At 46.3% G+C, this 27,131-nt stretch overlaps 1 protein-coding gene and 1 long non-coding RNA gene across 3 annotated transcripts in view; both read right to left on the reverse strand.

Annotated features, from left to right (window-relative positions):
• Prkce (protein kinase C epsilon) overlaps positions 1–27,131 on the reverse strand; it is a 500,560-nt gene that overhangs the window by 112,482 nt on the left and 360,947 nt on the right. The gene's annotated exons all lie outside the window — the stretch shown is intronic.
• LOC119086430 lies at positions 10,825–11,313 on the reverse strand. Its single transcript, XR_005089720.1, has 3 exons — positions 11,258–11,313; positions 10,964–11,079; positions 10,825–10,910 (listed from the first exon to the last, which is right to left on the reverse strand). It is a non-coding gene; the product is annotated as an uncharacterized LOC119086430 (long non-coding RNA).

Genomic DNA, 27,131 nt, shown 5'->3' on the forward strand with positions numbered 1-27,131 from the left:
TGGGTTCCCACATGTGTTTATTTGAAATATATGAGAATGGACTCCGGCTAGAGTCACGTGTCTGCATTACGCAGGCATGGGTGCTTGCAGGCACAGAATAAAAACAGCCTGTGTTTAATTTGTTCACAGGTCTTTTGTTCTTAGCTATCTGGAAAGGGGTGGTATAGATAGAGCAGGTGAGTTTCAGGATGGGGTTGGGGGTAAAGCTTTGGTGTGGACTCCAGGCTGCCAATTCAGGTAGGACGGTGGCCTCTCTCAGTGTAGAAATCCATTCTCTAGCAGATTTATTTGTTAGCACCATGAGTTTGGGGGAGGGAATGGAGAGTTAAATTGATCCGCGTAGGATCTGACCATAATCCATACCTGTTGGTAGCCTTTTCCACCAGTGTCCACCATTTTTTTTTTAACCCCTGACAGCTTTTCCCCACCCTCACCTCTACCTATATGGTGCAGTGATCCAATCCACTTCCGGCTACAGACTGCTGGGGTTCAAGGCATACTTAGCTACATCCTGACTACATGATGAACTTGGCAGACCACAGTACTGATTTCCCCACCTGTGAAACAGAGATTCAACAGTAGGTACTGAACGAGAATATTAACATAGGTTATCTTTATGAGAGGTGCCTGGCTCATTAAAAACAGAACAACAACAACAAAAGCCCGTGAGTTCTGAAATCTCACTGCCAATCTGTCATTCTGTAGTTGCTCAGGGATAAAGTTCAAGTCAATCAGCTTGGATTTAAGGAGGGCTTTTACAAGGCTACTTGGAAGAGTGAGAGGCTCCAGTAGAGTAAGAGTCCACACTAAAGATGATACTTTACTAGTTGCTAGGAAAGACTCCAGAGGGGCGATGGGGCTTAAGAATGCAATGGAGTTAAGATGATTAGGGTCTAGCAAGTCCATTTGCAGCAAACCACCAAGACACAGACATTCCTACATGTCACACAGCTTGCCAACAAGGGAAAGACCTCCTTGTTTGGAACCAAGCCTTCTTAGACCCTTTTTCTTCTCTACCTTAGAAATTCTAACCTAAGGCAAATGAGAAGATGGTCAATAAGCAAAGATTAACATCTGCCAACCCTGAACTACCTTTCCAGAGATGTCAGCGGGAGCAAGCAGGCATTAAGATCTACATTTTACCATTTTACCTCAGGAAACAGAGGAGTTAGTGGACAGGTCTAGGGTCACAGCTAAGGAAGCTGTTCAGCCGGAATCTGAGGGCAGGTCTCTCTGTTTCAAAGCCATAGCTCTTTCCCTCACACTAGGAGTCACCTTCAATGCCATCCAACAAGACTGTCAAGAAAGGTCCTATTTAAATATCCAGAATTAACATGCCTGGGCTGAAGGGTCAAGAGTACGTGTCTAGGGCTCAACACTATTTTACTCTGCTTAGGTTATTTTTATAGAGGTATCATGGATGTCCAGAAAAGTCTAAATCTTATGGCAAATGTTAGATGGAGTGAAATGCTTCCAAAACAGTAAAAATGGATTTTAAGAGGCCATAAAATACACAAATAAGTTTTATGGTTTGCATTATAAGCATTATTGTAGGTGTCGATTTTTGTTTGATTTCAATATTTTTCTCCCAACACATACTAAACAAAACAAGAACAAAAACCCAAGCCCTCCTTGTGGAAGTGGCCCTTCCCAATCCACCCAGGGCCTCTGCTCAGCTTAGAGATTAGTTCTGTCAAAAGTTAAAGGGCTCCTTCCACAGTAGGTGATGGGCAGCATGAACAGATGAACAGAAACGCAGACAGACAATCTCCCAAGGAGACTTCCCTGCAAGGTCGCCATCTCCATTGTCATTGAGAACAAAGTCCAATTTATCAACCTCGGTGCTTTCCAAACTCTAGTACATAGAAAACACAAATGAGAACTTTCCAGAACCAGATTCCTGGAAACTATAACCAAATCCCCAGTCTGTGTGTCTAGACTGAACCCTAATATCCTGCCTCTCTAGCCAGCTCCCAGCCAATGCAGTGTTCTCAAGTAGGGCTCCCACTTTAAATGACATAGGTTAGTACCTGCCCTCCCCAAGTCTGACAGTAATCTAAACTGCAGTCTGGAGGAAGAGGCACGGAGTGGGGTAGCGGGGGAGGGGAATGAATAAAAACAGTATAATGATAGAAATATATGAAGATGCCATCATGTCATTCATTACTTTGTATGTTAACCTAAACAATTTCAAATTTTCGGTCTGATCCCTCAGAACTCCTGACGGGAACTGATACCCCGCCCACATCACAACCTGTGCTTGCTGTGGGTGCTTCTAATGGCGCCCAGAAAGCGCTCCAAGCCCTTCCTTCCACAAGCTGGGTACTCTCCATCCTCCTCCTTGGTGATGTCGGTTTCAGGCTGAAGGCAGCCCTGAGACAACTTTCCACTTTTGTGAATTAATGGAGATACCTTCACTGGCGATCTGACTCTGGAGTCCACTCTATGCCTGCCAACCTTATGTCAGACCTTATAGTCTGATGTCAGGCGTGACTATTCAGCGTGGTGCTGTGTAGTTTGCCTTTCCCAAATGGGTTTTCTCAGTTCTTAAGTCCTTGCGTGTAATAATCAACCTATAAACAAGTGCCCACCAGAGTTACCAACGGATGTGTTTCCCATATCTTTATGCTGCGCAGCTGATACTGAGTTACCAATGTGCGCGAACACCAACCATTTGCAAGATGCCCAGTGCAGCATCATTTCAAGATCTCCCCCGATGTGACTTTCTGAAGCCTTTGCTAGCAGAACGGGCAGGCTTATAGTTTAAATGATTCATTCCTCAAGGGGGTCACCCAAACAAATGACTTCTCTTCATTCTTGATTTGGACTAAGTTTTATACCCTTGCATGACCCTTCTTTAAAAAAAAAAAAATCCCAAATTGCCGAGCCTATCATCAGACTGACCTGTGGGCATATCTGTACGACCTTTTCTTGATTGCTAATTGATGGGGGGAAGAGGGAACCTCAAAAGGGATTGCCCCCATCAGACTGACCTGTGGGCATATCTGGAGGGCCTTTTCTTGATTGCTAATTGATGTAAGAGGGCCCAGCCCACTGCGAGGGCTACCATCCCTAGGCAGGTTTGGACTGTACATGAAAGGCCACGGAAGGAGAGCAAGGAAGCATGCAAGTAAGTGGCATTCTTCCGTGGTCTCTGTCCCATTTCCTATTTCTATGTTCCTCCTGCTTTGAGCTCCCGCCTTGGCTCTCTGAGTGAGGGCTGTCACCTATGAGCTGAAATAAACCCTTTCCTCCCCAAGCTGCTTTTCGTCGCAGTGTTCTACCCCAGCCACACACAGCAACACACTACCCACCCATCAATAGTGTAAAGGGCGAGGCAAACCACGACAGGCTTTTCAATTTCTCTTCAGTTAAGGACAGGTTCGTTAAGCTGGTATGGAAACTCTCCCCTTAAGTACAGAATTACGTAAGAAGTGTGTGTTCTTTTGCAATCCTGGCCTCGGAGCATTTAATGTCAGGAAACTAAGCAAGCGCACGAGAAGCTGACTTATTTCCAGGTGTGTGTGACTTTTACTGTTCCCTTTACCTGGAGTTACACTGTTGATCGGCCATGTCAGGGGGACGGCTGAGTAATTATCAAGTTGACCAGTTGCTTAGAGATGAGCAATTCCTTTACCTTGTATCTCCAAGATCCGCTTTACACCAACTGGAAGTGTTGACAGAGGCTTGGGACGACCAATCAGTCGTCAGCAGGTACTGTGCGAGCATCTGCTAGGTGCTGACATTATGCCTCCCAAGCACAGCCTGCCTCTTCCCCTTCCTCCTCTCAGAGCATCAAGGCATGTCTACCCTTCACGTCTCCTATGTAGGCTGCACCCAATCTGAATACGCTGAATAGGTAGAATGGACAAACAAGATTGCCAGGCAGCAAGGCCCAGGCCAACACGCAAAACTCACTGCCGTGGGCTCGGTCTACCCTCAGTCTGGCAGGGAGGACTCTCTGATGCCACCTCAGGCTGTTTCTCTCAGTTTTAAACTGGTGGTTTTTAATACTACTCTTTCCACTATATCAAACCATGGGAACCGAAGGTTCTGGTGGACAGAGACTCAGGACACAGTGCACACCAGTCAGTTGGCACTTATTCAAGTACGATACGATGGCATGCTCCTCTCATCCTTTCCTGTGTTATGGCGATTGAACCTAGGCCTTCACCCGCGATACTTACACACCTTGCCTCTGTGCTACCCACTGCCCCTTTATACATGCATTAACACTAGGACCCCCCCCCACACCCAGACTATGATCAGCAAAAAAAAAAAAAAAAAAAAAAAAAAAAAAAAAGCCTCGAAGCCTACTTCCACCCCACCTCTGCCCTGGACCCACCCCCCCCCCCCCCCCCCACTCACCCCACTCGCCCCCTCTCCTCTATCGACTGCTTAAGCCCGCCCTCCCACTGGAAGATTATCTTTTGAAAGAAATATATGCTTGGACAATTAATAGCCAATTCCAACGCATACATTTTTAAATAATTTAACATCCCACATTCTTGAGCCCTTCAGTAATGCCCACCTATTTTGCAATCAAGGTAATTAAAAAAAATTAGTCATCTTCTTTTTTATCATGTAGACTGTCTACCTGGCAGCAACATATAGTCGTTCTAACTTCTGAAGCCATGCCATTTCCCTGAATGTTCACAGAACTCGAATCGACCATTAGGAGCTGTCTTCTGTCATGTATCTCTGTTTAGATGAGATAAAATTTGCCAATTTGGTCAAAATAGAAGCACCAACCAAAACAATAATCACCAGGCGCTTCCCGCTAACCCTGAGACAGAACTGGCCACAGAACTAACTATTCCACCCTGTCAATGAAGCCTGGGACATGGTTCCCACGGGCTCATAACCAAAGGTCAGCCAGTGACAACAGCAGCCCGCAGCTTTACCAGCACAGAGAGAAACTTCTGCTGGGCTCTGGCCACCCAAATGGGGAATTTATTAGCGGGACAGACAGATGAGTTCATAAACTGCGCCCTGTGCACTGGAGATAATTTATTCTCACAGTCCATTTGAACAAAATGTAACAGGTAATATAAGGCTGCTGGATGGCGCGGTACGTCTAGCACTCTTAACTGAAGTCGACGGTTCCTTGGCTTCTTCCCCCTATTAACTACATAGTCAAAGGGCAGTGCCTTAGCCAGTCCCGCCCTCCCTCATCTATTCCCATTCATAAGTTGAGGAGAAAGAAAAGAAGGGAAAGAAAGGCATGGGACAGGTGGCTCCTAGTCCTTCGTTGTTGGAGGTGACTGTAGCTAAGCTGGCCTTCTCATGGGTGTGCTGGGCTAAGCTGGCCTTCTCATGGGTGTGGGCTAGTGCCTTCTCTGGGTGTGGGTGTGTTTTGGGTGTGGTGTGGTTTGGGGTGGTGCGGTTTGGGGTGTGGGCTAAGCTGGTCTCAGGGGTGCTGGCTAGTGCTCTCGGGTGTGCTGGCTAAGCTGCCTTCTCATGGGTGTGCTGGGCTAAGCTCTTCTCATGGCTGCTAGCTCCTTCTCATGGGTGTGCTAGCAAAGGGAAAGAGATTCCTTAAGACAAAGGAAAGGAAGTCCATAGGTCCTCCCCCCCCTTCACCTGATGCTAAAGGAGCTGTCACATCATTCCATAGCCCTGAAGTCTCTCCTCCCTTCGATGCGCCCCCTCTAGGTCACAGCCTGCTACCCCATTCTCTCTCAGAGAAAGGCCAAGGTCCCCTGGGCCTTCATCATCTAGCCCTTTGGAGCTCTGTGCACCAGCAGATTCTGGAGGGACACTGGACCTCTGCAGACAGGCAGGCAAGGAGGGAGGCAACAGTCTCGAAAGGCACACTCAGGCAAGGGCAAGTAAGCTCTCAGGACAGACAGACAGACAGACAGACAGCGGGGCCAAAGCATCAATCAATTGGTCTGTTCTGGTTTCTAAACTTGGGAGACTGTTTTCCTGGAATCAGCAACAGGACTCAATATGTCTATGATCACCTATGGACTGGAAACACAATACAGCTATTTTATGATAACTTTCTTACTGGAAAGTAGTTTCTTCTCTCTCTCTCTCTCTCTCTCTCTCTCTCTCTCTCTCTCTCTCTCTCTCTCTCTCTCTCTCTGTGTCTGTCTGTCTGTCTCTCTCTCTGTCTCTCCTTCCCTCCCTCCCTCCCTTGCTCCCTAATTTCTAAAATGTTTCTGATCCCTTAAGGGCTGGAGAGATGGTTGGGGGTTAAGAACACGTTGCTCTTTTAGAGAATCAAGTTCAGGTCCCAACATCTACAAGGGGCAAACCACTGTGCCTGTAACCCCAGCTCCAGGAAATCTGATACTCTCTTCTGGCCTCCAAAAGCCACACACACACACACGTGCACACACACACACACACACACACACGCACACGCACACGCACACGCACGCGCGCACACACACACATGCACACGCACACATACACACTTATATATAATAAATGTTATATATACTACATATATAATAAAAAAAATCTTAGAAACCAGAAGCTCCTTGAGGCTAGAGGCATTGTCTTATTTGTCTTTGTGTGCTCATTAACAAAAAGGGGAGGGCAGATGTGGCAGTACACACCTTTAATCTCAGCACCCAAGAGGTAGACACAGGTAGATCTCTGTGAGTTCCTGGCCAGCTGGACTACATATTAAGATTCTTGTCTCAAAAACACTCCACAAAACAAGATCTTGACCTTGAAAATAAAGACACGACACAAGTGTCTAACTCTGGACTAGGAACACAAAAGAGAGTCTGCTGACCTCTGAAAAGCGACTTCTCCACATATTGTCAGAACACATGTGCCCTGAACTGTGTTCACACAGATTGCTTTCCCCGTTCTGATGAGGAGAATTGGGCAAGGCTTTCCCCAGCCTGCTGGTGTTCATGTCCCAGCCCTGGAGTTAAAGAATGTTATGACAGACCTAAACTACTGTTTTGGACTGAGATTCTAGAATGATTTGCATAGTTACCCACTTCCATCTGACCCCAAGATACTAAATAGACATAGACAGCATTCTTTCAAGGTGCAGGGTTCGAACAACCAGCCCTCCTATTTTTCTTTCTTAAAACACCTTTAAAAACTAGGTGGGAGCCGGGCGGTGGTGGCGCACGCCTTTAATCCCAGCACTCGGGAGGCAGAGGCAGGCGGATCTCTGTGAGTTCGAGGCCAGCCTGGACTACAAAGTGAGTTCCAGGAAAAAGGCGCAAAGCTACACAGAGAAACCCTGTCTCGAAAAAACAAAAAAAAAAAAAACTAGGTGGGGAAATGTATGGTACCATGGGTAGAATCCAGACTTATTTATGCCAGGCAAGTCTCCCTGTCCCAGCATGACACTCTTCTCCATTTTTTAACCTATTTGAATAAAAACAGCTTGAAGAATTATTATCATATATCATCTAATCTCAGCTCTGAAGTTGGGGGCAGAATTTAGATAGAAAATGTGGAAAGCTCAGGAATGTCTAAGGGTCACATGACTTCAAGCATGGTCTTGCAAGTTTAGAAAGTAGCCATCATTTCCCCCTTCATATTCTGGTTTCAAAAGTGAACTGTAGAGATGAAGGTCTCGGGAGCAACATCAATGCCCCGGCCCCTGCCCTTGTCCCCATACCCATGGGCAATGGCAATGTCCACAACCCATGCCACGACAGAGACACAACTAAGGAAGAGTAGAAAACTGTATCACCGAGGAACCCACAGAAAGTGCCAAATTAGTGGAATACAGTAACAAAAAGAGAGGAGAGGTTGGGGAGATTTCCCAGTGGTTAAGGACACTTGTTGCTCTTGCCGAGGACCTGGGTTCATTTCCCAGAACACACTTGGTGCTCCACAATCATCTGTAACTCCATTCCCGGGGATCCCACACCCTACTCTGACCTCTGCAGGCACCAGGCATACATGTAGCACACAGACATAGATGCAGGCAAAATAATCATACATGTAACACAAAATAAACCTTTAGAAAGGGGGAGAGGAATTACAAGGGTTGCTTGTGGAGAGTGGGAGGGAGGCACTGGTGGTGGAGATGATTAAGCTATTTTATTTATATGTATGACATTATCAAACAATAAATAAGAGATAACCTATGGAAATTATAAACATAGCTCTGCCTTCTGAACTAATTTATGTTACCAGTTTTAGGCCAACAGTGTGGCATTTCCTAGTTCCCACTGTTAGAACTGTCACCAAGACCGAGCATAAACACTGGGAGGAAAATGTCTCCCTAATTCTTCTATCTAATCTAAAAAGGAGATAGCATTCAGGCAGATTCAGCTTCAGGTGTGGACGCTGATGCTAATCTGAATCCCTTGGGCTAGGTTGAAGCCTTTGTTTGCTAGGAGTGCCCTTCCAAATCACCAAATACCACAAATTAAAGAAAGCACCAGCACAAAGAAATCTGATTAATTGGTGGCTACCGCTGAGTAGCAAGGACGGCCCCGCTCAGGGAAGCCCACATAACTGGATTCAGGCAGCTTCAGCTGCCGAGGGAATGAGACTGCGTACTTCAACGGCAGCTAAAGATTTTTCATGGACAATAAAACGCTATTAGCCAGTGGAGAAGCTGAGGACACAAGCTCCACTCGGGACAGTTATTCATAGAGGGAGGGGCGTTCTGTGGAGTCATTAAAAAGGAATGCCCCGCCCTCCTCGTAGGTGAGGGGTTTGACAGGAAAATACTGCTCCCGTGTAGACAGAACAAGGACCACCGAAGAAGGAAACAGAGTGGAACCAAACACTCACAGACAAGGCCTTTCCTGCCCTTGTCTCAGATGGTCACAGTGGCTGAGTTCTCTGTCCTGCGAGCATGCTTGACTTCTATTTAAAAGGACAGAAAAAAACAAACACACTTGGACTGTCTCACAGAGCCCCGGACAGCTCTTTCCAATGATGAGCTCTTTCCTCCACTAGGCGGGGTGTAGACAGCAGCCTCAGAGCCCGACCCAATTTAGAAATTATCTCACTTGTCTTCATTTTAGATGTAAAATCAGACAATATCAAGTAGGAACACACACACGCAGCCTTCCATGGGTCTAGTTTTTAAAAGAGATAGCCCTACTCCTGACTTGGTCTATTATTTTTCTAGTCTAACTTTAGAGTTTTGTACATGAAAACAATTATTTTCCAATATTGGAAACCAGAGGCTCCAAAGTCTCCTCCTAGAACAGCACAGGCTTGCTCACCTTGCAAAGACAAACCATTGTAGGTCTCCCGGCTCCTCTTCCTGGCCTTGGAGGAGTCACACGGAACCGCTTGCCTTTCCAATTACGGTCGCCATCTAGTGGCCGAAATGGTTAACTGCAAGATACTTGGCAATGTCCTTAGAGAAATGTTCACTTTCTCCATTGGGCATTCTTAACGTGATCGCTAAGACTTTCTTTCGTAAAATGGAGAAACTGCTTGAATATCTGCAGTGTTTTTGTTTAAGTGCAGAAAATGTGCATTTTATCCTTTCTCTTTTAACTTAGCGAAAAGAATACAGGAAATGAAAGGAACAGTAGTTGGGGATGGGAGGGGGAAAGCAATCTACCACTAAGGAAAACAGATTGCTGTATGGATGTCTCAGAGAATTCCAGGCATCACCCTGTCCAGATTTCCCACTTGACCCTTAGTTCTCAGTTTGTGTCCAGTTCCTAATTCCCAGGCACAGTTTTAGGAACCCAGTGGGACACTCATGATACACAGCCTGCCATGGCTTGCCAAAGAGAAGTCGTTTGCAGGAAGAGGCTTGACTGGATGAGGCAAGACCATCTTTGTGCCAGGAAATGCCCACAGGGAGACCACAACAGGCTCCCTGGCTCTTACACCCCGCCTTTCATCTTGTCCTCAGCAGGAGCCATTGTCTAGCTTACTCATCCCACATCCCCAGCACTCAGCAGCATTTTACTCCTTAGCAGGCCATCAAGGAATCTTCAGCTGATGAAAGTATGAAGGCAAGATCAGGACCTTGGAAAAGCCAGTACTGTGCTGAGATCCAGGAAACTGATGGCCAGTTCTCATTTTCCCCAACAACCAAAAGGATCTAAAAACACTGCTTCATGAATCCTGACGGATGCCAAGGAGGCACCCTCAGGCCCAGCTACCTTTGGAAACAGAGGCATTCCTTTTTCATAATGTCAGATGTTGAGAATCTCATCAGCACTCTTTATCTATCTATCTATCTATCTATCTATCTGTCTGTCTGTCTGTCTGTCTGTCTGTCTATCCATCTATCTATCTATCTCTATCATCTATCTATCTATCTATCTATCTATCTATCTATCTATCTATCTATCTATCTATCTATCTATCTATCTAGGTCATACTGAGAATCAAACCTCAGACATGTTGGGCAAGTGATGTACCCCATCCCTAAAATTAACCCCCCTGGAAATCGAACCCAGGACCTTGCCACACTAGGCATGTGCTCCACTACTGAGTTCCACTCCAGCTCTTCTTCAGGGACCATTTTAAGGAACGATTCCATTTCCATAAACTGACTGAAAACATGGCCCTAAGACACTGGGCTAACCACAGTAACACTGACCACGGCGAACTGGTTTTCCATGGAATCAGAGACAATAAAACAACCTAAATTTTAAATTAAAAAAAATAGAATAAAGAGGAAATAATTACATAAAAAACCCTTCAGTCTGACTGTAAGATTGACAGGGCTACCCATACCTCCTTGGATCCCTGGGATGAACACAGATGCAGATACCAATGAGAAGGGTGGAGGGGAGTGTGATGGGCACAAGGGGTTCATCTAGTTCTTAATCTTCCGCCACACTGGCCTCCTGGGACAGTGGGCAGCGATGCCTCTTTTGTGTGCCTAATGTAAGTGGGTATCATTGACCTTCACCGGCTTTGCCCATCTCCCTCAAAATGTCACTATTTCAGTGAGTGTGTGGTCACCTGGGGCATGTCTGTGAGTGTGTGGTCACCTGGGGCATGTCAGTGAGGTGGGGGGGGGGGGGGGGGGGGGGGGGGTGGTCACCTGGGACATGTCAGTGAGTGTGTGGTCACCTGGGGCATGTCAGTGAGTGTGTGGTCACCTGGGACATGTCAGTGAGTGTGTGGTCACCTGGGACATGTCTGTGAGTGTGTGGTCACCTGGGGCATGTCTGTGAGTGTGTGGTGGGGCATGGGGTGGGGGGGGGGGGTGTGGTCACCTGGGCATGTCTGTGAGTGTGTGGTGACCTGGGGCATGTCTGTGAGTGTGTGGTGACCTGGGGCAGGGGTGGTCTGGAGTGTGGGTGGACCTGGGGCATGTCTGTGAGTGTGTGGTGACCTGGGGCATGTCAGTGAGTGTGTGGTCACCTGGGGCATGTCTGTGAGTGTGTGGTCACTTGGGACATGTTTGTGAGTGTGTGGTCACCTGGGACATGTTTGTGTTATGTTGTGAGTGTGTGGTCACCTGGGACATGTTTGTGAGTGTGTGGTCACTTGGGACATGTTAGTGAGTGTGTGGTCACCTGGGACATGTTTGTGAGTGTGTGGTCACTTGGGACATGTTGTGAGTGTGTGGTCACCTGGGACATGTCTGTGAGTGTGTGGTCACTTGGGACATGACCACTCTGAGACCCACGGCAAAGCTCATCCACACCAAAGGTTGGGCAGCAATGATGTTCCACTAGATCAGGCTCTTGAGCTATCCAGGCAATGCTCATGAAGGGCCGGCCTGCGTGACTTCACATGTCACTATCATAGGTGAACTGGCTACCCCTGTCATCTATTTTGTTAACATCAGTTCTGGAAGACTAAAAATGCATTTCTGTAATGAAAGACTATGTTCTCCAGAGAAAATATATATTAGACCAAATGGATCTTCCCTCAACTTCCAGTAATTCAGAGCCAAAGAAATGCTCTCATATTCCTTAATAAAATACAGAATAGGTTGGTCAGTAATAGCACAATACATTAATCCCAGCACTCAGGAGGCAGAGGCAGAGGCAGGTTGATCTCTTATTAGTTCAAAACCAGTCTAGTCTACACCGTGAGTTTCCAGCCATCCAGGGCTACAGAGCAAGACTCTCTCAAAACAAAAACCAAAACCAGAGTAATTAACAAAGTAAACTCAGTTGATCCACTTTGAATGGCTGCCTCCTTTGTATGGTAATATTGCAAATCTGTGGCTCTGAGCAGAAAGCAATAAGGAAAATCACAGAGCAATCAGAAACATGCCTGCCTGTGCTCTGAATATTCAACAGCTCTTGCATTTTTACTTTAAAAATAATTCAGATATTGCCTTAACGTGGTAAACACAAGCAGCAGGCAGGCAGCCCAGACCAAACATAGGTCTTTGAGAATGCCCGAAGGGACAGGCTTGGAGGTACACGGCCAAGGATGAACGGCCTCTCAGATTTGCTTGGGAACTTAATGAAATCGCTTATCTCTTCAAGGGCCCTATGAATCCTGACCTCCTGGAATCCCAAATGGCCTTAAAGATGTATTTTCTCAACCAGACTGTGGGACACTCTGCTGTGTTGGCTTGTCATGTTGACACTGGTTCCTTAAATAAGGTGCATGACAAGGCTCGTCCCTGGGTGATAGTAAGTGCCCCAGGCTGAGGCCCCTGCTTCTGGCCAGGTGCATTCTGCTGGCCACAAGAAAACAGAGTCTGCACTTGGAGAATAACACTTTATTTATGCCTATCATTTTAAGTGCTTGAAGCTTATTTGATGGGGGAATGTCTTTCTGTAGGCTGTGAATATGTGTTGCTCTGATTGGTTGATAAATAAAGCCACTTGGCCTATGGCAAGGCAGCTTAGAGGTAGGCGGGAAATTCAAAGTGAGAGCCAGGAAGAAGGCAGGAAGAGACACAGTGAGCCACATGCAATGGGATGCAGGTAAAGCCACAGAACATGTGACGATACATAGATTAATAGTTAGGGGCTAATTTAAGATATAGAGCTAGCTAGCTAAAATCCTGAGCCATGGCCATGCAGTTATAATTAATATAAGCCTCTGTGTGTTTACTTGGGGGATGAGAGTGGGACAGATGTGTCCTGACCGCTGGCTGGCCAGGACACAGGAAAACTTCAGCTACAGTCATTCAGGATTAGGGGGGGACATCTAGAAAACCAAACTCAGTTGCCTTGGTGAGTAGTCTTTATGAACAGCTTTACTGATTTTTTTTTTTTTCATTTGTAGCAATTCTCTCCACCCCTTCCCTACTACCTCTTGTCTCCAAGTTGAGTTTCTGGCATTTAAAATTTGGACCATCTGGCATTTTTGGTTGAAGTTTGGTTTGACCAAACAAATATCTAGCTTCCTAAACAATGACTCGGATCTTCTGGGAACCTTTCCACTCCTACCCAGAGAGTGCCTGGATGACCCCAGGTGTTTAAGGGCTGGCTGGTTGGCTGGTGGGGCAACTGAGTATCTCTTGTCTGATCTGCCATGAGCCACTACATCCTGGACATTTGTGACTTACCAGGAGAGAGGTCAGAGGCAGTCCACCCAGCCCTCCTGCCCGCCTTGTCTGCCTCCCTAAGGTTCCCTCCAGATCAATAAGCAAAGAGCCATTCACCTGCTCTTTCTCTGCTACAAGCTGAGAAAACTGACTTGGGTTGGGCCAGCGTCAACATTTTGCATTTCCTGCCACTGCTGCTGGGGCTCTTTTCCCGTGGTCTGTATTTCAGTTGGCACAAAAGGAACCACTGGACAATCCCAACTGTGGCACTTACACTCAGATCTTTCCACGGGTGGCCGTCTATCAGATTCCCACAGAACCTTAGCAAGAATGACAGGTGACCATGTACTGGTTCTCGTTTTGTGGCAGAGCAAATGAAACCTCTGAGAGCTTGAGTTTGAGGACAAAACATAAACTCAAGCAGAATAAAATGCCAGGTCATAGGGTCATGCAGCCAACAAAGGCTTTAACGCGAGTCTGTTTCCTTGTTCCAAGGTTTGCTCTGGTTTGCGGTGTCCTACAACAATAATTTGAAACTAAAATACAAGGGGCTTGGAATTCGGGGGAGCTTGGTGGGGAGAATGCTCATATGTCCCCAAGATAGCTGTAACGAATTTCCATTTCATATGGCCCCAAATGAAGTGGATTTGTGTGTGTGGGGGGGGGAGGACATAATGTCACTGTGACTTCTGTGTCTTGGTCCTCATAAGCAACACATGAAAGAGATGATGTACAGGGCTAGGGAAATGGCACAGCAGTTGAGAGTTAACTAAAGAATACTTGTTCTGTCAGGAGACAGGAGTTCAGTTCCTGGCTCCCTGTAATGCTGGTGGCGGTGGGTGGTGGTGGTGGTAGTGGTGGTGGTGTTCCTGATGATCTCTTCTGGCTTCTGTGGCACTCACATGAACATGAACACCCATGAACACAAACACACAGACCCCCCCAACACACACATAAATAAACAATAAATCTTAAAAACAAAGAGATGATATACACATCTCTTCTTAAGGGGTGGGGATGCTGAGACTCAGAGGTGGGGCCAGCTAAGACCCTGAACTGGGTGACGTAATTCCAAAGTCCCAGCTCTGAAGCCCCTGAACCCGGCGCCTGCCCGAGCATCCCTTCTTCAGAACTAACTTCTCTCATCCTCCCACCCAGATCCCCTCCCCACTTCCTCCTTTCTCCCTCCCCACTCTTCTCACTCTCCTGTACTACCCTTTTCCTGTCTTTAAGACAGAGACTCACTCTGTAGTTTAGGATGATGGAGAACTCATAGCAATCCTCCTGCCTCGGGCTCCCAAGTGCTGGGATTATAGTTGGGAGGTACCGTGCCTGGCTAGAAGAAGGCTCTCAATGAATAGATTCAAGAAGTGATAAAAAGAAAAGAAAAGAAAAAAAAAAAAAAACACCCAAAACCCACCTACACTTAAACTCAGGAACTGCTGCCAATTTTTGTCTTAGCACAATACCTTTGGAGAGAGGAAGGAGGAAAGGGCCTTGGGGCAAGGCCCACACAAACGCTGTGGATGACATATAGGAAGTCAAGATCCGAACGGAAAGTCTCTATAAGGAAGACTTTCCCACATAAAAGTCTGACAGGAAGTGATGCAGTGGGGGAGAAGATAGCAGAGATGAAAGGCCAGGACCCAGGAACATTCATAGCAAGGATGGCCCAGGGCACCAGCCCGTGGAATGATGACTTCCAAACACTGGTCTAGCACGCAGCAGGTTGGGCCTCATGCTAACTCGGCATGCCTGGATCACTTCTATAAGTAGCTTATTTCCATTTTATTGATGAGCAAGCTAAGGCCTAAGAGAGCAAGCCACAGCAAAGCCAATCCTGAGGGGCGCTCCAAAAGAATTTCCTATTTCGCTGTGTAAAAGAAGCAACAGCTCCAGGGAGCGACTGGGACCAGGGGAGGGATGGATTGTAGACCTCACACATGCAAGGCAAGTGTGTGAGCTGAATATGCTAATATAACCACTGGGCTAAATACACCCCTAGCCCAGAATTTTAACTCTGATTGAAACTAAGCTGGCAGATTTCGAAGAGACACACTCAAACCCAGGATTCTTTGTGCATTAAAATCATAGGAATTTTAAATTGGGGATGGGTTTCCCTAAGGATGGAAGACTTATTTTATTCTCCATAATTGTCCTCTACCTACCACTTCTCACACAAGGGAACCCGCTCTCAACTGGCAAAGGATGAGACAGGTACATGATGGAAGAAAAAAACTCAAGAGATGCAAACTGCTATGCAGCCTTGAATGAACAGGTAATGTCTTTGGGCTTCAGTTTGCTCACTGTTAAACACAAGTGATAAGACATTGATGCCGTGAGACCTCTGGGTAAGATGGCCGACCAGCAGCCTCACAACTTGGTGAGAGAAAGCAGTAATAATTACACACAGCCAGCACTTACCCTGCAAGGGACAAAAACTATTACAAATGTAGGAAGCCAATGAAGAAGAGCCCTGCATGGAAACAGGAAAGAAAGCTGAGAACCACAGGCCAGCTGGAAGCCCTTGCCAGGCAGGCTTCCCTGCCTAATGAAGCTGCCCAGGGCCTGAAATGGTGGCACAGGCCTTTAATCCCAGTATCCGAAGGCAGAGGCAGGCAGATCTCTGTGAGTTCCAGGCCAGCCTGGTCTGTATAATGAGTGGCAGACCAGCCAGGGCTACATGCTAAGACCCTGTCTTCAACAAAACAGCAACACCAGCTATCCAGGAGACAGCGGAAACTCTAAGGGAAGTGGTGCTCTTCACACACACCTGGCCATCTGCAGGACCAGAAGAGGGGAGGTGGAGCGCAAGGTCTGAGGGGGCCACCCAGAGAGGACTCACAGGCTCCTGGAAGTCCCAAGGAGCAGCCGGAGTGTCTGAGCTTGGAGACCAGGTGGAAGAACTGGAGCAACCAAAGGAGAAGGCTGAAGTAGTGAGAAGACAGCAGTGGGAGAAAGAGACATATGCACCACCATGAAATCTATGAATAATAGACAGAGTGCATCTTATATAGCCACATAGTTAATTGAATATGGAAGCATAGGTAACATTCTTGTAAGAAGCATAACAGAAAATTTCCCAGAGTTAGAAAAAGAGATGCCATGCAGACAAGAGCAGAAGAGAATTCCCCTTCCCATTATTATAATTACAACATTAACCGTACAGAATGAAGGACAACACTTAACTGTACAGAATGAAGGTAGTATATTGAACGCAGTAAGAGAGAAACACCAAGTCATATATAAAAGCAGGGCTATGAGAATAACAATAGATTATTCAACTGAAACTTTACAAACCGGGAGAGCCTGGATAAATGTATTTCAGGTCAGAAATACAGTTAATTGCTAACCCAGGCTACTCTACCCAGTAAAGGTCTTGATTATAATTGAAGGAAAAATAAAAACTTTCCATGATAAAAATAGGCTTAAAAGAATTTGTGACGACTAAGCCAGCTGTATAGAAGATACATGAAGGAATCCTTCAGACTTAAGAGGAAAACAAATCCACCCATGAGGCCACAGGAAATAATAAACCACACTAGAATAATAGCAAGAGAGGAAGAAGGGGGGAAAAAAACCCAAACACTGTAAAGCCAACAAAATGGCAGGAATCAATAAACAACTTCAATAATAGCTCAGAATATTGATGGTCTCATCCCCCAACCAAAAGACACAAACTACTAGGTTGGATTAAAAAAAAAAAAAAAAAAAAAAAGCAGGACTCATCCATTTGTTGCCTCCCAGAAACTCGCCTAACCACAAAAGGCATACACTAACGACCTCAGATGATGATGTGGGGAAGGTATTCTAAGCAAATGGACCTAGGAAATCAGCAGGTTTTGCTGCTCTGCTATCTGACAAAATAGTCATCAACCCAAAACTCGTGAGGAAAGAGCTAAAGGCTAATTGACACAGACTAGGGAAGAATCCAGCAAGAGGCCATTGCAGTGCTAACGATATACAACCACAGCACAGTTGCAACTAATTTCATAAAAATAAGTACTGTTAGATGTAAAGCCACAGATTAAGTCCAGCACAACAGCAGTGGGAGACTTCAATACTCCAGTCTCACTCCTTGACAGAGCATCTCACAAGAGTTAGAAACATTAGAATGGCATCATGGATCAAATGGACTTAATAGAATATTCCTCCAAACGCTTCAGAGTGCAGAACACTCTCCTTGGCAGCCCATGAAGCTTTCTCCAAAATAGACTGTCATGTCAGGACACAAAGCAAGTCCCAACAAATACAGGAAAGATGAAGTGATCCGCTGCATCCCACCTGATCCTGGCGAAGTAAGATTACTGATCAATAGCAGGAGAGATTCTAGAACATACACAAACTCGTGGAGATTGACCAGTAGACTACTGAATAAGGACTGGGTCCTTGAGGAAATCAAGAAGGAAATAAAGACAAATCCCAGGCACAAATGAAATTGAAAGGACGTCATATCGAAACCTATGGGCTACATTGAAAGCAGTGCTGTGAGGAAGGGACATTAAGAAATCAGGGAGCGCTGTAGTAGCCCGGCTGTCTCGCTAGCCCTGTTCTCTAAGATGCAGTCCAAACAGCCTCCTCTCTGAGGGATACTTTTCACATTTATACTTTACCCTTTGCATGTCCATTTTTTCTCAATCACTGAGGTTCTTGACAAAAGGACAACCTTACACTTTGTACATTGCTGGCAGCCTTCAATATTCTCCCCCTCGTTAAGTAGGTGAGAAGTCGTATGTAAGGCTCTTTCCTTAGGCATGTCGTCCATGGAGTTAATTCTGGGTTGTAGTGTAAGAGGGATGGAAACATGACAGTCTCGTGGCTTGTGGATGATGTGGGTACTAGGAGAAAATCACTGACAGCCAATCTAAGGGCTCACCTCTGTTCACTGCTCCATGTAACCAGTCCTGACTCCACTACCACACTGTGTTTGTTACCGATGGCTTTTTAGTACATTTTGAAATTAGGAAATATAAGTTCTACTTTGTTCTCTTTCCAGATTGTTTTGCCTGTTCTGAGACCTTTCTGTTTGCATAAGAATTTTAAGAGCTGCCTGTCAGTTTCTACAGAAAAACCCATTGAGATTTTTTTTTTACCAGTGGGGATTGTGTTGTACAGATCAATTTGGGGAGAACTGCCAGGTTAATAATACTAAATCTTCAATTCTGTAGGTGTAGAGCATTTCTTTATTTAGTACTTTCTTAGTTTCCCTCAGGAATGTTTTGCATTTTTTTGCATACCTGTCTTCCATTTCTTTCAGTAAATTTACTTCTAAGTGTTTTAAATCTTTTTTATGTCATTATGAATGTAATTTTTTTCTTAATTTGACTTTCTGTATCACTCATTGCTTGTATATTGAAAGGGGATTAATTTTTGTATATTTCTCTTGTTTCTTGCAGCCTTGCTCTATTCATTTATTAGTTCTAGGAGATTCCTATTTTGATATTACCTGAGTATTTTCAGCATATAGGATCATGGAGTCTGACCACTTTAACATTTTGAAAATAATTTAAACAGGTAGATTGAACCACTAGGAGAGGGGACTACATCCAAAACAACACAACATTGGACGACACTGAAACACGCCACTCTTTGCTTCTCATTTGACTTCAGTAAAGTGGAGGCAAAGAGGGGAAGGAGAAACAATGTGTGTTTAGTGAGAGAGTCCCCAGGGAAGCCAGCAGAACTCTTAAGAAATTGAAATGCTATGTGCCAGTTTCCTCCCCAAAGACCAGAGCTGCCTGTCAACCAGCACCTGGAGGCAGCATGGTGGGATGCAGCTTCACACCTAGGAACTCCATGTCATCACCCACAGAACTCCTGGGCTCAGGATCCCTCTGCCTCAGGTTATCCCATGGGTGTTCTCCACTTACCGGTAAGCCACATGCATTGCCCTTCTTGGGAAGGTCAACCTTGAGAATTAAATGGCATGAAAGGCAAGTCACAGGCGGCAGGACAATCATAGCTGAAGGAATATTTACTATCAGCTTAGCTCTTATGGAAGAATCTAGAAACTTATCAGTATTAACAGCGAGCTTGCCTAGCAGAGCTGGGTAGCCATGGAGAAAGTGAAATTCCCCACCCTTCAATGATACATAGATCATCCCTGCAAAGTTCCCCTTCCCTATCCTGCTGGGCATGAGGTGGAGGTGAGAGGAAGTAAACCATGGATCAGGATGTCACAGATTCTTCAGATGAGGGCAAGGATGCTTTTGCTCAGTGAGCTTTGAGAAAGATCATGTTCGTGTTTGCTTTTATGAAAGAGTAAGGCTTAGACTCAAAGAAAGGAGTTGGAGATGTATCTAACTTTGTAAGGAGGGACATGACAGAGAAAAGAAGGAAGGAAGGAAGGATGGAAGGAAGGAGGGAGGGAAGGAAGGAGGGAGAGAAGGAAGGAAAGAAGGAAGGAAGGAAGAAAGAAAAGAATAAGGAAAGAAAGGAAGAAGGAAGGAAGGAAGGAGGGAGGGAAGGAGGGAGGGAGAGAAGGAAGGAAGGAAGAAAGGAAGGAAGGAAGGAAAGAAAGAAAGAAAGAAAGAAAGAAAGAAAGAAAGAAAGAAAGAAAGCCAGCCAGCCACAAGTAGTCACCTTTGGAACTAAAAGGGACAATGTGGGGAATGAGAAGGAAACAGGCCCTTTCTTCCCCCACCCGGGGTCACACCTAACATTACATAATCTATCCAGCTCCCAGGGGAGGGGCAAGGAGAGAGAGTGCGTGCACAGGGAAGGTAGGAAAAGAATCCAGAACACTAGACATAATGTTTCCCCTACAGTGCACCCCACAAGGTTTAAACTTATTCAACCCCAAGGTGATTGCCGAAATCGGACACCTCCTAACGAGCAGAACACCGGCGACTAGGTGTGCCAGGGCACAGGCATGCAGAGGCAGCTCGGCAAATAAACCCTCGGCCGGCTTCTCACGGCTTGCGGATTAGAGAAGAGTGTTTACTTCAATTTCATAAACTCTACCATCACAAAGGGCCCAGAAGAAATGACCAGGGCTTGAGTCTTGGTGGTAGCACCTCTGCCAAGCTTTCTTACGTCGGTTCTTTTCTTGTGAAAGGCAAACACGATTTAAGGAGATGACTTTACAGATCTGGGGAGGGGCGTGGCCTCAGCCACACCACAGACAGGGCCATGAGAGTGGAGTGAGAGGCCAATGGAGGGCATGCCCCCAGGGCACAGGCAGTGGGCTTTTCCTGCACTCTTCTGCATCGGCCATGATAATGCCTTCGGGCGTTTCTCAGGGAACCTACAGACAGCACTGTGCTGGTGACTTAGACAGAAAGACCTGCCCTGGTCTTTGTCCCAAGAGTCATATAGTTATATGGGGAAAGAGTAATCACATACAATCTATTGTAGACCTCGCTGCGTGTGGGGATACATGCCTTCTCTAATCCCAGAACATGGGAAGAAGAGACAGGAAGATCGCAGGTTCGAGGCCAGATTGGGCTGAGAAATCCTTTCTCAAAACAAAAAAAACCAAATCCCTGTTGCAAATCTTAATATCGGATTTCATTGAAGGCTAATAAGAAGTATCAGACTGGGAGTACTCTCAGGTCTGCAACAGGTAGACTCAGATGGTTTTACCATGGGAAAGCAGGGGGAAGTTCTGTACCCCTGGAACATGGACTCCAGTAAGAAGACCACCACCCTAGAGCCATAACAACAACAGAAGGTCCCACACAAGGTACCACAAGTCCCTGAACAGAGGACCTTGCAGGAACAATTCAGACACAAGTCATTTGGCTGCCTAAAAGCTGGACTCTGGTCTGGGCTCACAGCTAGCTGGGTAGGCTCACGTAGATAAGTGGCGTTGCATCAATCTGACACGTGCTGGCCCATTTCCTGCTGCCCTAACTCAGTCCACTTAAGTGAATAGAGGCTTAAAAGATTTGTAGGCCTAAGAGACACAGGGCCGTGTGCACCATGGGACTGGAGAGAACCTGGCAGAGGGGTGGAAGCCGTCTCTGTAACCTGTGGTATATAGTGTTAGTGGCGTCTCAGTAGACGTGTCCAAGCCACTGAGATTACCAAATAGGGCAGGAGATGAAGTATGGGAAAGCCTAGGAAGGGTGAGTTTGGTAAATCTTGCCTCAAACAGTCCAGATGAGAAAAGAGGGGCCTTATTTCTTCCTCTGCCCTTCTAACTCTTACTCCCAAGAGGAGACAACTAAACTCCAATTGACCCTTTATGGAACATCTCCTACGTGGGTTGGACATCAGCACAGGAGACTCACTGCAAGCAAGGTCTGGCCCAATTCTACACCCCAGGATTTGTGCCACAGGGAGGTTCGAGAGTAAAGAGTTCATTATCTCTGGAATGGAGAAAAAGAAAGAGCAGGCCCATTGTGGTAGACATGGTAATACACATCTCCATCCTATTGGTCCATGGGACACATCTTCAATTTTAGTACCAGGAAAGCTGAGGCGGGAAGATCACATGATGAAGGCTAGCCTGGGCTACATAGAGAGAACTTGGGGAGGAGGGGAGAAGGACAGAAGGAGAAAGGGAGGGAAGGAAAGGAAGATGGGGATAAGAGAGAAGAGGAGAGGTGAGAGAGTCAGAGACACAGAGATGGAGACACAGAGACAGAGTGAGATGGGTCCTGTACATACTTCCTCAGGTAGAGAAGTTTCTTGATACACTGCCCAGGGCCTTTTACGTTAAAATCACAACACACTTCCCAAAGACAGAGGTCATGTCACACACTGGCTAGGTACTTTTCCTTGGCCAGACTGAGAGCTGACAGAACCCTCACACAGGGCTTATCACTGTTAGCCATGATCTGCCCATCATCCGACTCCCCTCAGAGAAGGACCGCGTGTTAGGGCAACAAGCCATCGAGGCCAATGGGAAAGACCTCAACCACGGCATACCTGCTTCTGTGCCGAGAAGCAGAGGCAGCAAAAGGAGGCATGTTAAAGACATTGACTTAGAACCAGCGAGACGATTCAGTAGGGAAGGTGCTGCTGTGCATGCATTTCGACCCCCAGCACCCACAGAGGAAGCTAGGCATGGTGGCACGCTGCGGAGACAGAAACAAGAGGATCCCAGGAGCTTCCTGGCCAGCCTGTCTTCCTGAATCAATGAGTCCCAGGTTCAGTGAGAGACTGAACTGTTAAAACAAACAAACAACAACAAAAACAAGATGGAGCAAGATACCCAGTGTTGAACTTTGACCTCTACACATATGTACATACACAAACATGTGCACAGGTACATCATATACACATAAAAGAAAGGAGATACGGACTTTAAGACTCTTGATGACAGTTTGCATGTATGTTGCTTTTCTAATTCTCAAAGTACTTCTTTCATTTACTGGGCCAACCAGCTGGTTCTTATAAAGGCAAGAGAGAATTGTATTTGAAAGGTCAGCTTCCATTTTCCAGGGTCTTCTTGGTACCTGACAAAAAACTTCCTGTAGGTAGATCAATGGTTAGCCATTAATGGGGCTACTTTGATGGAACTTATTTCAGGCCAAGTCACACCCTCCAGTGGAAAGAAAACTCCCTCGCATGGTTGCTTAGCATTCTCACTCAAAAATAAATTAGTTATCTCAGTACACAAGGGGAGGGGCATAGGGAGCCACCTTGATTAGAACAGTCAACATTTCCCAGAGTCTGTCCTGGCTCAAATTCAGGGTTGTGAAATACACAGCTTTTCAAACATTTAACATTCAGCATGTGACCCACAACTCTGAATTTTAGCACGACCGATCTCTCTCTGGCAAATCACACTGGACAAGCCGACATGCGCTCCTCCTGTCCACCACACGGTGCCATGAGCCCAGCAAGCCTGGCAGGCAGGCAGAGAGGAGGATTTCCCAGATAGTGTCTTCCGAGGCAAGCATCTCCCTTTCCTCCCTCCCAGCTCAAGCAGCCACGTCGCCAGCTATCAGCTGTGCTGATCAGCCCGTAACAAGAGGTTCAAGTACCCCAGCATTTGTTTCCTTAGCCAAATGGAATTAAGACGTCTAAGCTCTTTCCAACAGCTACTTGGAAGCAGCTTAGTGTTCAGCGAGGAGGTTACAGGACAAAGTGGCCCACTTCCGTTGAACACTGTCGCCAGTCCCTGTACCTGGCCCAGCCTGCTCCCAACCCTGTGCCTTGGAACTCCTCTGACTAGGGGTAAAGATGGTTGGGAAGGATGGCTCCTGAAAGAAAAATGTCATAGGGGTCCTTCCTCAGCAGTTTTTGAGGATCAGCTCCATCTCTCCTGACCTAAAAAAAGAATTCACCACAGGGGAAGTGCAGGCAAAGCAGCCCGGAGCCCTTCCTCGCACTGAGCTGAGGCGGTGAGCTCACAAGAGCTGTATGAACTGGTCAGTTTTCAGAGAAAGCACCAATCAAGCCCCACGAAGCTGGTAACAGGAAACAGAGGGTGGAGCAAGCTATTAAATCCCGTCCTAGGAATTGTGGTTATCAGAGTGTCCCAAGATGCTGTTCTTAAGAAGATTCCTAAAGGGAACTTGTCCATGGTGTCACCCCTCAGAGAAGTGCCAAGTACCGCTGATGCCATTGGCTTGACTGTCCCTCTTTCAAGCTAAAAGCAGCAGGGTCAATCCTAACAGGCAAAGGAACCCAAATTAACCATCTTTTTCTTTTTTTAAAGTGTGTGAAAATGTGTGTGTACATGCGTGCATGCATGCGTGTGTGTTGTTTCTCATATTTTCTCTTGTTTGAAGTAGTTTCTTTGTTGTGTGGTACTACCCTACATATGCCAGGCTAGCTCGCCTGTGAGCTTTCGAGGGTTCCCATTTCTGCCTTCCACCTCACCATGTGGGTGTGGGATTATAGACATGCAGCTCTAGAGGGATGCTAAGGCCCTCACACTTGCATAGCATACTCCTTAACCACTGAGCTATCTCTCCAGCACATAAGAATGCAAAAGAAAAGACTGCTATAATCTTAATATCTTTCCACTTTCCAAAGGTGATATCTATATTAAAGAAACCTGGAAGTTGAGAGTCTCAACTTGAATATTCAGAAGAATGCTCCAAATCACCTGGGCCTCAGAGTTCTACTTGAGGGGATAATTTTAATGGAAATGTGGATGCTCATTCTTACTCCACCAATTTTTTTCTTCCAAAATGGGATCATGCTCTTTCCCAGGTTGACTTTGAACCCTAGCATTCAAGCATAAATCCTGCCATACCCTCCCCGCTGCCAGGACTACAGAAGTATGCCACCACACCCAGCTAAGAGGCAAAGGTTCCAAGAGCCATTCCTGGAGAATCGCTGTCCCGTGGAACCAGACATGTATGCCCCATGCTGAGGGAAAGGACTTGTATCCGAGGGTCAGAGACACTCCAGAACCCATGCTTGATGGCTGCAAAATGGCAGCTGGAAAAGAATGGCGACTGATCTTCTGGAAACTCCCACCAAGATGAATGCCAGACACAACTTGCTCGGTAGGTGGTCAGGACACTGGCCTCTCCATCAGAAGGGAGATTTCCTTCAACCCCAGATGCCATCATCCATGACAGCTGAGGACGTCTGCGGTGCCTCTGGCTTGTTTCTAAGGCATTGTCTTTGCTCGTGGTAACCTCACAGCATTCCTATCGGTACCAAGAGCTGTGGGCTCAATCGAGTTTGATCCTATTGGACTTTGCCCTTAGAACACTAAATGATACAAACACTGGGCTCATCGAGTTTGAACCTATTGGACTTTGCCCTTAGAACACTAAATGATACAAACACCGATAACATGCTCACTCAAAATCCAGAATATGAAAACACGGAACTGTATTACCACCAAATACAACAACATTCATTATATGAATGCCTCTAGTAGAAAAAGAAAAGAGAAACACTAAGCGATCATTTTAAAATCCAAATCCCCAAAGCCCGAGTTCAGTTCCCTTAAGGCCACTGCTCATCTTTCCCGAGACCCCACAGAAGGTTCAATAATGAAGTTCGACTGGAAGACCCAATGGAGCCTCTGCCTGAGCACTTCGGAGGGAAAGGTCCTTGAAACTGCAGCGAGTGACGAGCCTACTCACTCTTGCCACACAGTCCAGAGTGCCCGGCTGCAGGTCCATCAGCGACCCGAGACACGGAACTCTGGTGCCGTTGACCAGTTTGGACTCGCTCACAAGGCACAGGAACCAGGTACACGGGTAAGGTGGCCTTGTTTCACAATGGAATCCAGAACTTCTAATTATCTGGTCTCCAGCTGCCTCTGGAAGTGCTTGGGGTCAGGAGTGTGTCCTCGCTTCCTTCTCTCATCCCGAGACTCCTCTACTGCCTCACTACCCTACCCCCATCCCCGCCCCCCACCCCTGCTTATATCTGTCTTCAAGGTTTCATCCAGGCCTCCTGGACCACTCCACACTGACGACAGAAACTTTCACTATAAATCACACAGTTGAGACTTCAAGCACCCTTTAATCGTTTCACGCACCTAATTCTTCCCCATTAAATAAGAAGACAAGGTTAAAGCCAGACTTCCTCAATTATTCATTCAACACTGTGTACTCACTTGGAACCAAGGTACGTCTACATTCTTGGTCTTTCCATTAAGGCACTTTTTAGATTTAAAAGATAGTTATGTTATGCATTATGTATGTGCGTGCCTGAGTGCATGTATGTACACCAGGGGCATGCAGGGGCCTGGGGTGGCCAGACACGGCATGAGAGCTGCAGGAACTGGAATTACAGATGGTTTTAAGGCATCGTACAGGGCGCTGGGAACCCAGCCTGGGTCCTCTGCGAAAGCAGTATGCCATCTTAAGTGCTGAGCCATGTCTCCAGCCCTGAGGCATAATGATTTATGGACATGGGGAAACTCATTTCTGAGTCTCTGCATCGGGAGCTCCAGAGTGAAGATGAAGGGGCACAATGAGAAACAACAGCTGCCTCCACACTGTTCTCCTTCTGATGTGTCATCCGAGTCACCCCAAACTCCACCACATCCCCGCCACCTCGAAACACAATCCAACATGCTTTGCTTTTAATCAACAATGAAAAATCTTGCTGGGTGTTTATTTCCCATAATACTTTATAGGCATCACCTGACTTTTGGCCAGTTTATCTCTAGGGCACACTATGTAACTGTCCTTTAAGGTTTTTGTTTTGTTTTATTTTGATTTTTTGTAATGCAATATATTTTTAAAAACATCAATAGGGCATTTATAACATTAAAAAAACAAACCCTTGGAATCATTACTGCATGTATGACTCTTACCCCCTTCAGTTGGCCTGAAAGTTGTTTTTCTTGCCATATAAGCATGCCTATAAGAAGTCCAGACAAGCTCTGAGTTATACAACATTTCACATTTTTAGGGGCTATAATTAGAGTGATAAGATTATGGCAATGGTCCTAGAACAGATTAAGGACATAATTCTGATGAAAGAGAGCTTTGGGTCAGTAAAAGTGCAGCTCCGACACTGACTGAACACGACCTTGGCAAAGCATCACTAATAATCCTATATTCACGCAACACCTTTGCAGAGCTGTTCCACGCAAGGCCCCAGAGTGTTCCCTGTGCAAGAGTTGAATTCAGATGTGACCGCTGTACTGAGAGTTTCAAGTGAAGTCAGAAGTCAGAGGCGTGGTGGTGGCGCTGGGGTGTCTCTCTGGAACCTGCCACCATTCACAGAGGCTTGCTAAGGCATGCACTGGGGAGAAGAGGCAGTCTCTGCAACTCTGCTGTTCTTCTAAAAGTACAGCAGAGAGCGGAGAGATGGCCTGGTCAGAAAGGTGCTGTGTGAGCACCAGGCACCGAGTTCAACCTCTAGGACTCAGGTA

The sequence above is a fragment of the Peromyscus leucopus genome, chromosome 22 (genome assembly GCF_004664715.2).
Source record: "Peromyscus leucopus breed LL Stock chromosome 22, UCI_PerLeu_2.1, whole genome shotgun sequence".
Lineage (NCBI taxonomy): Eukaryota > Metazoa > Chordata > Mammalia > Rodentia > Cricetidae > Peromyscus > Peromyscus leucopus.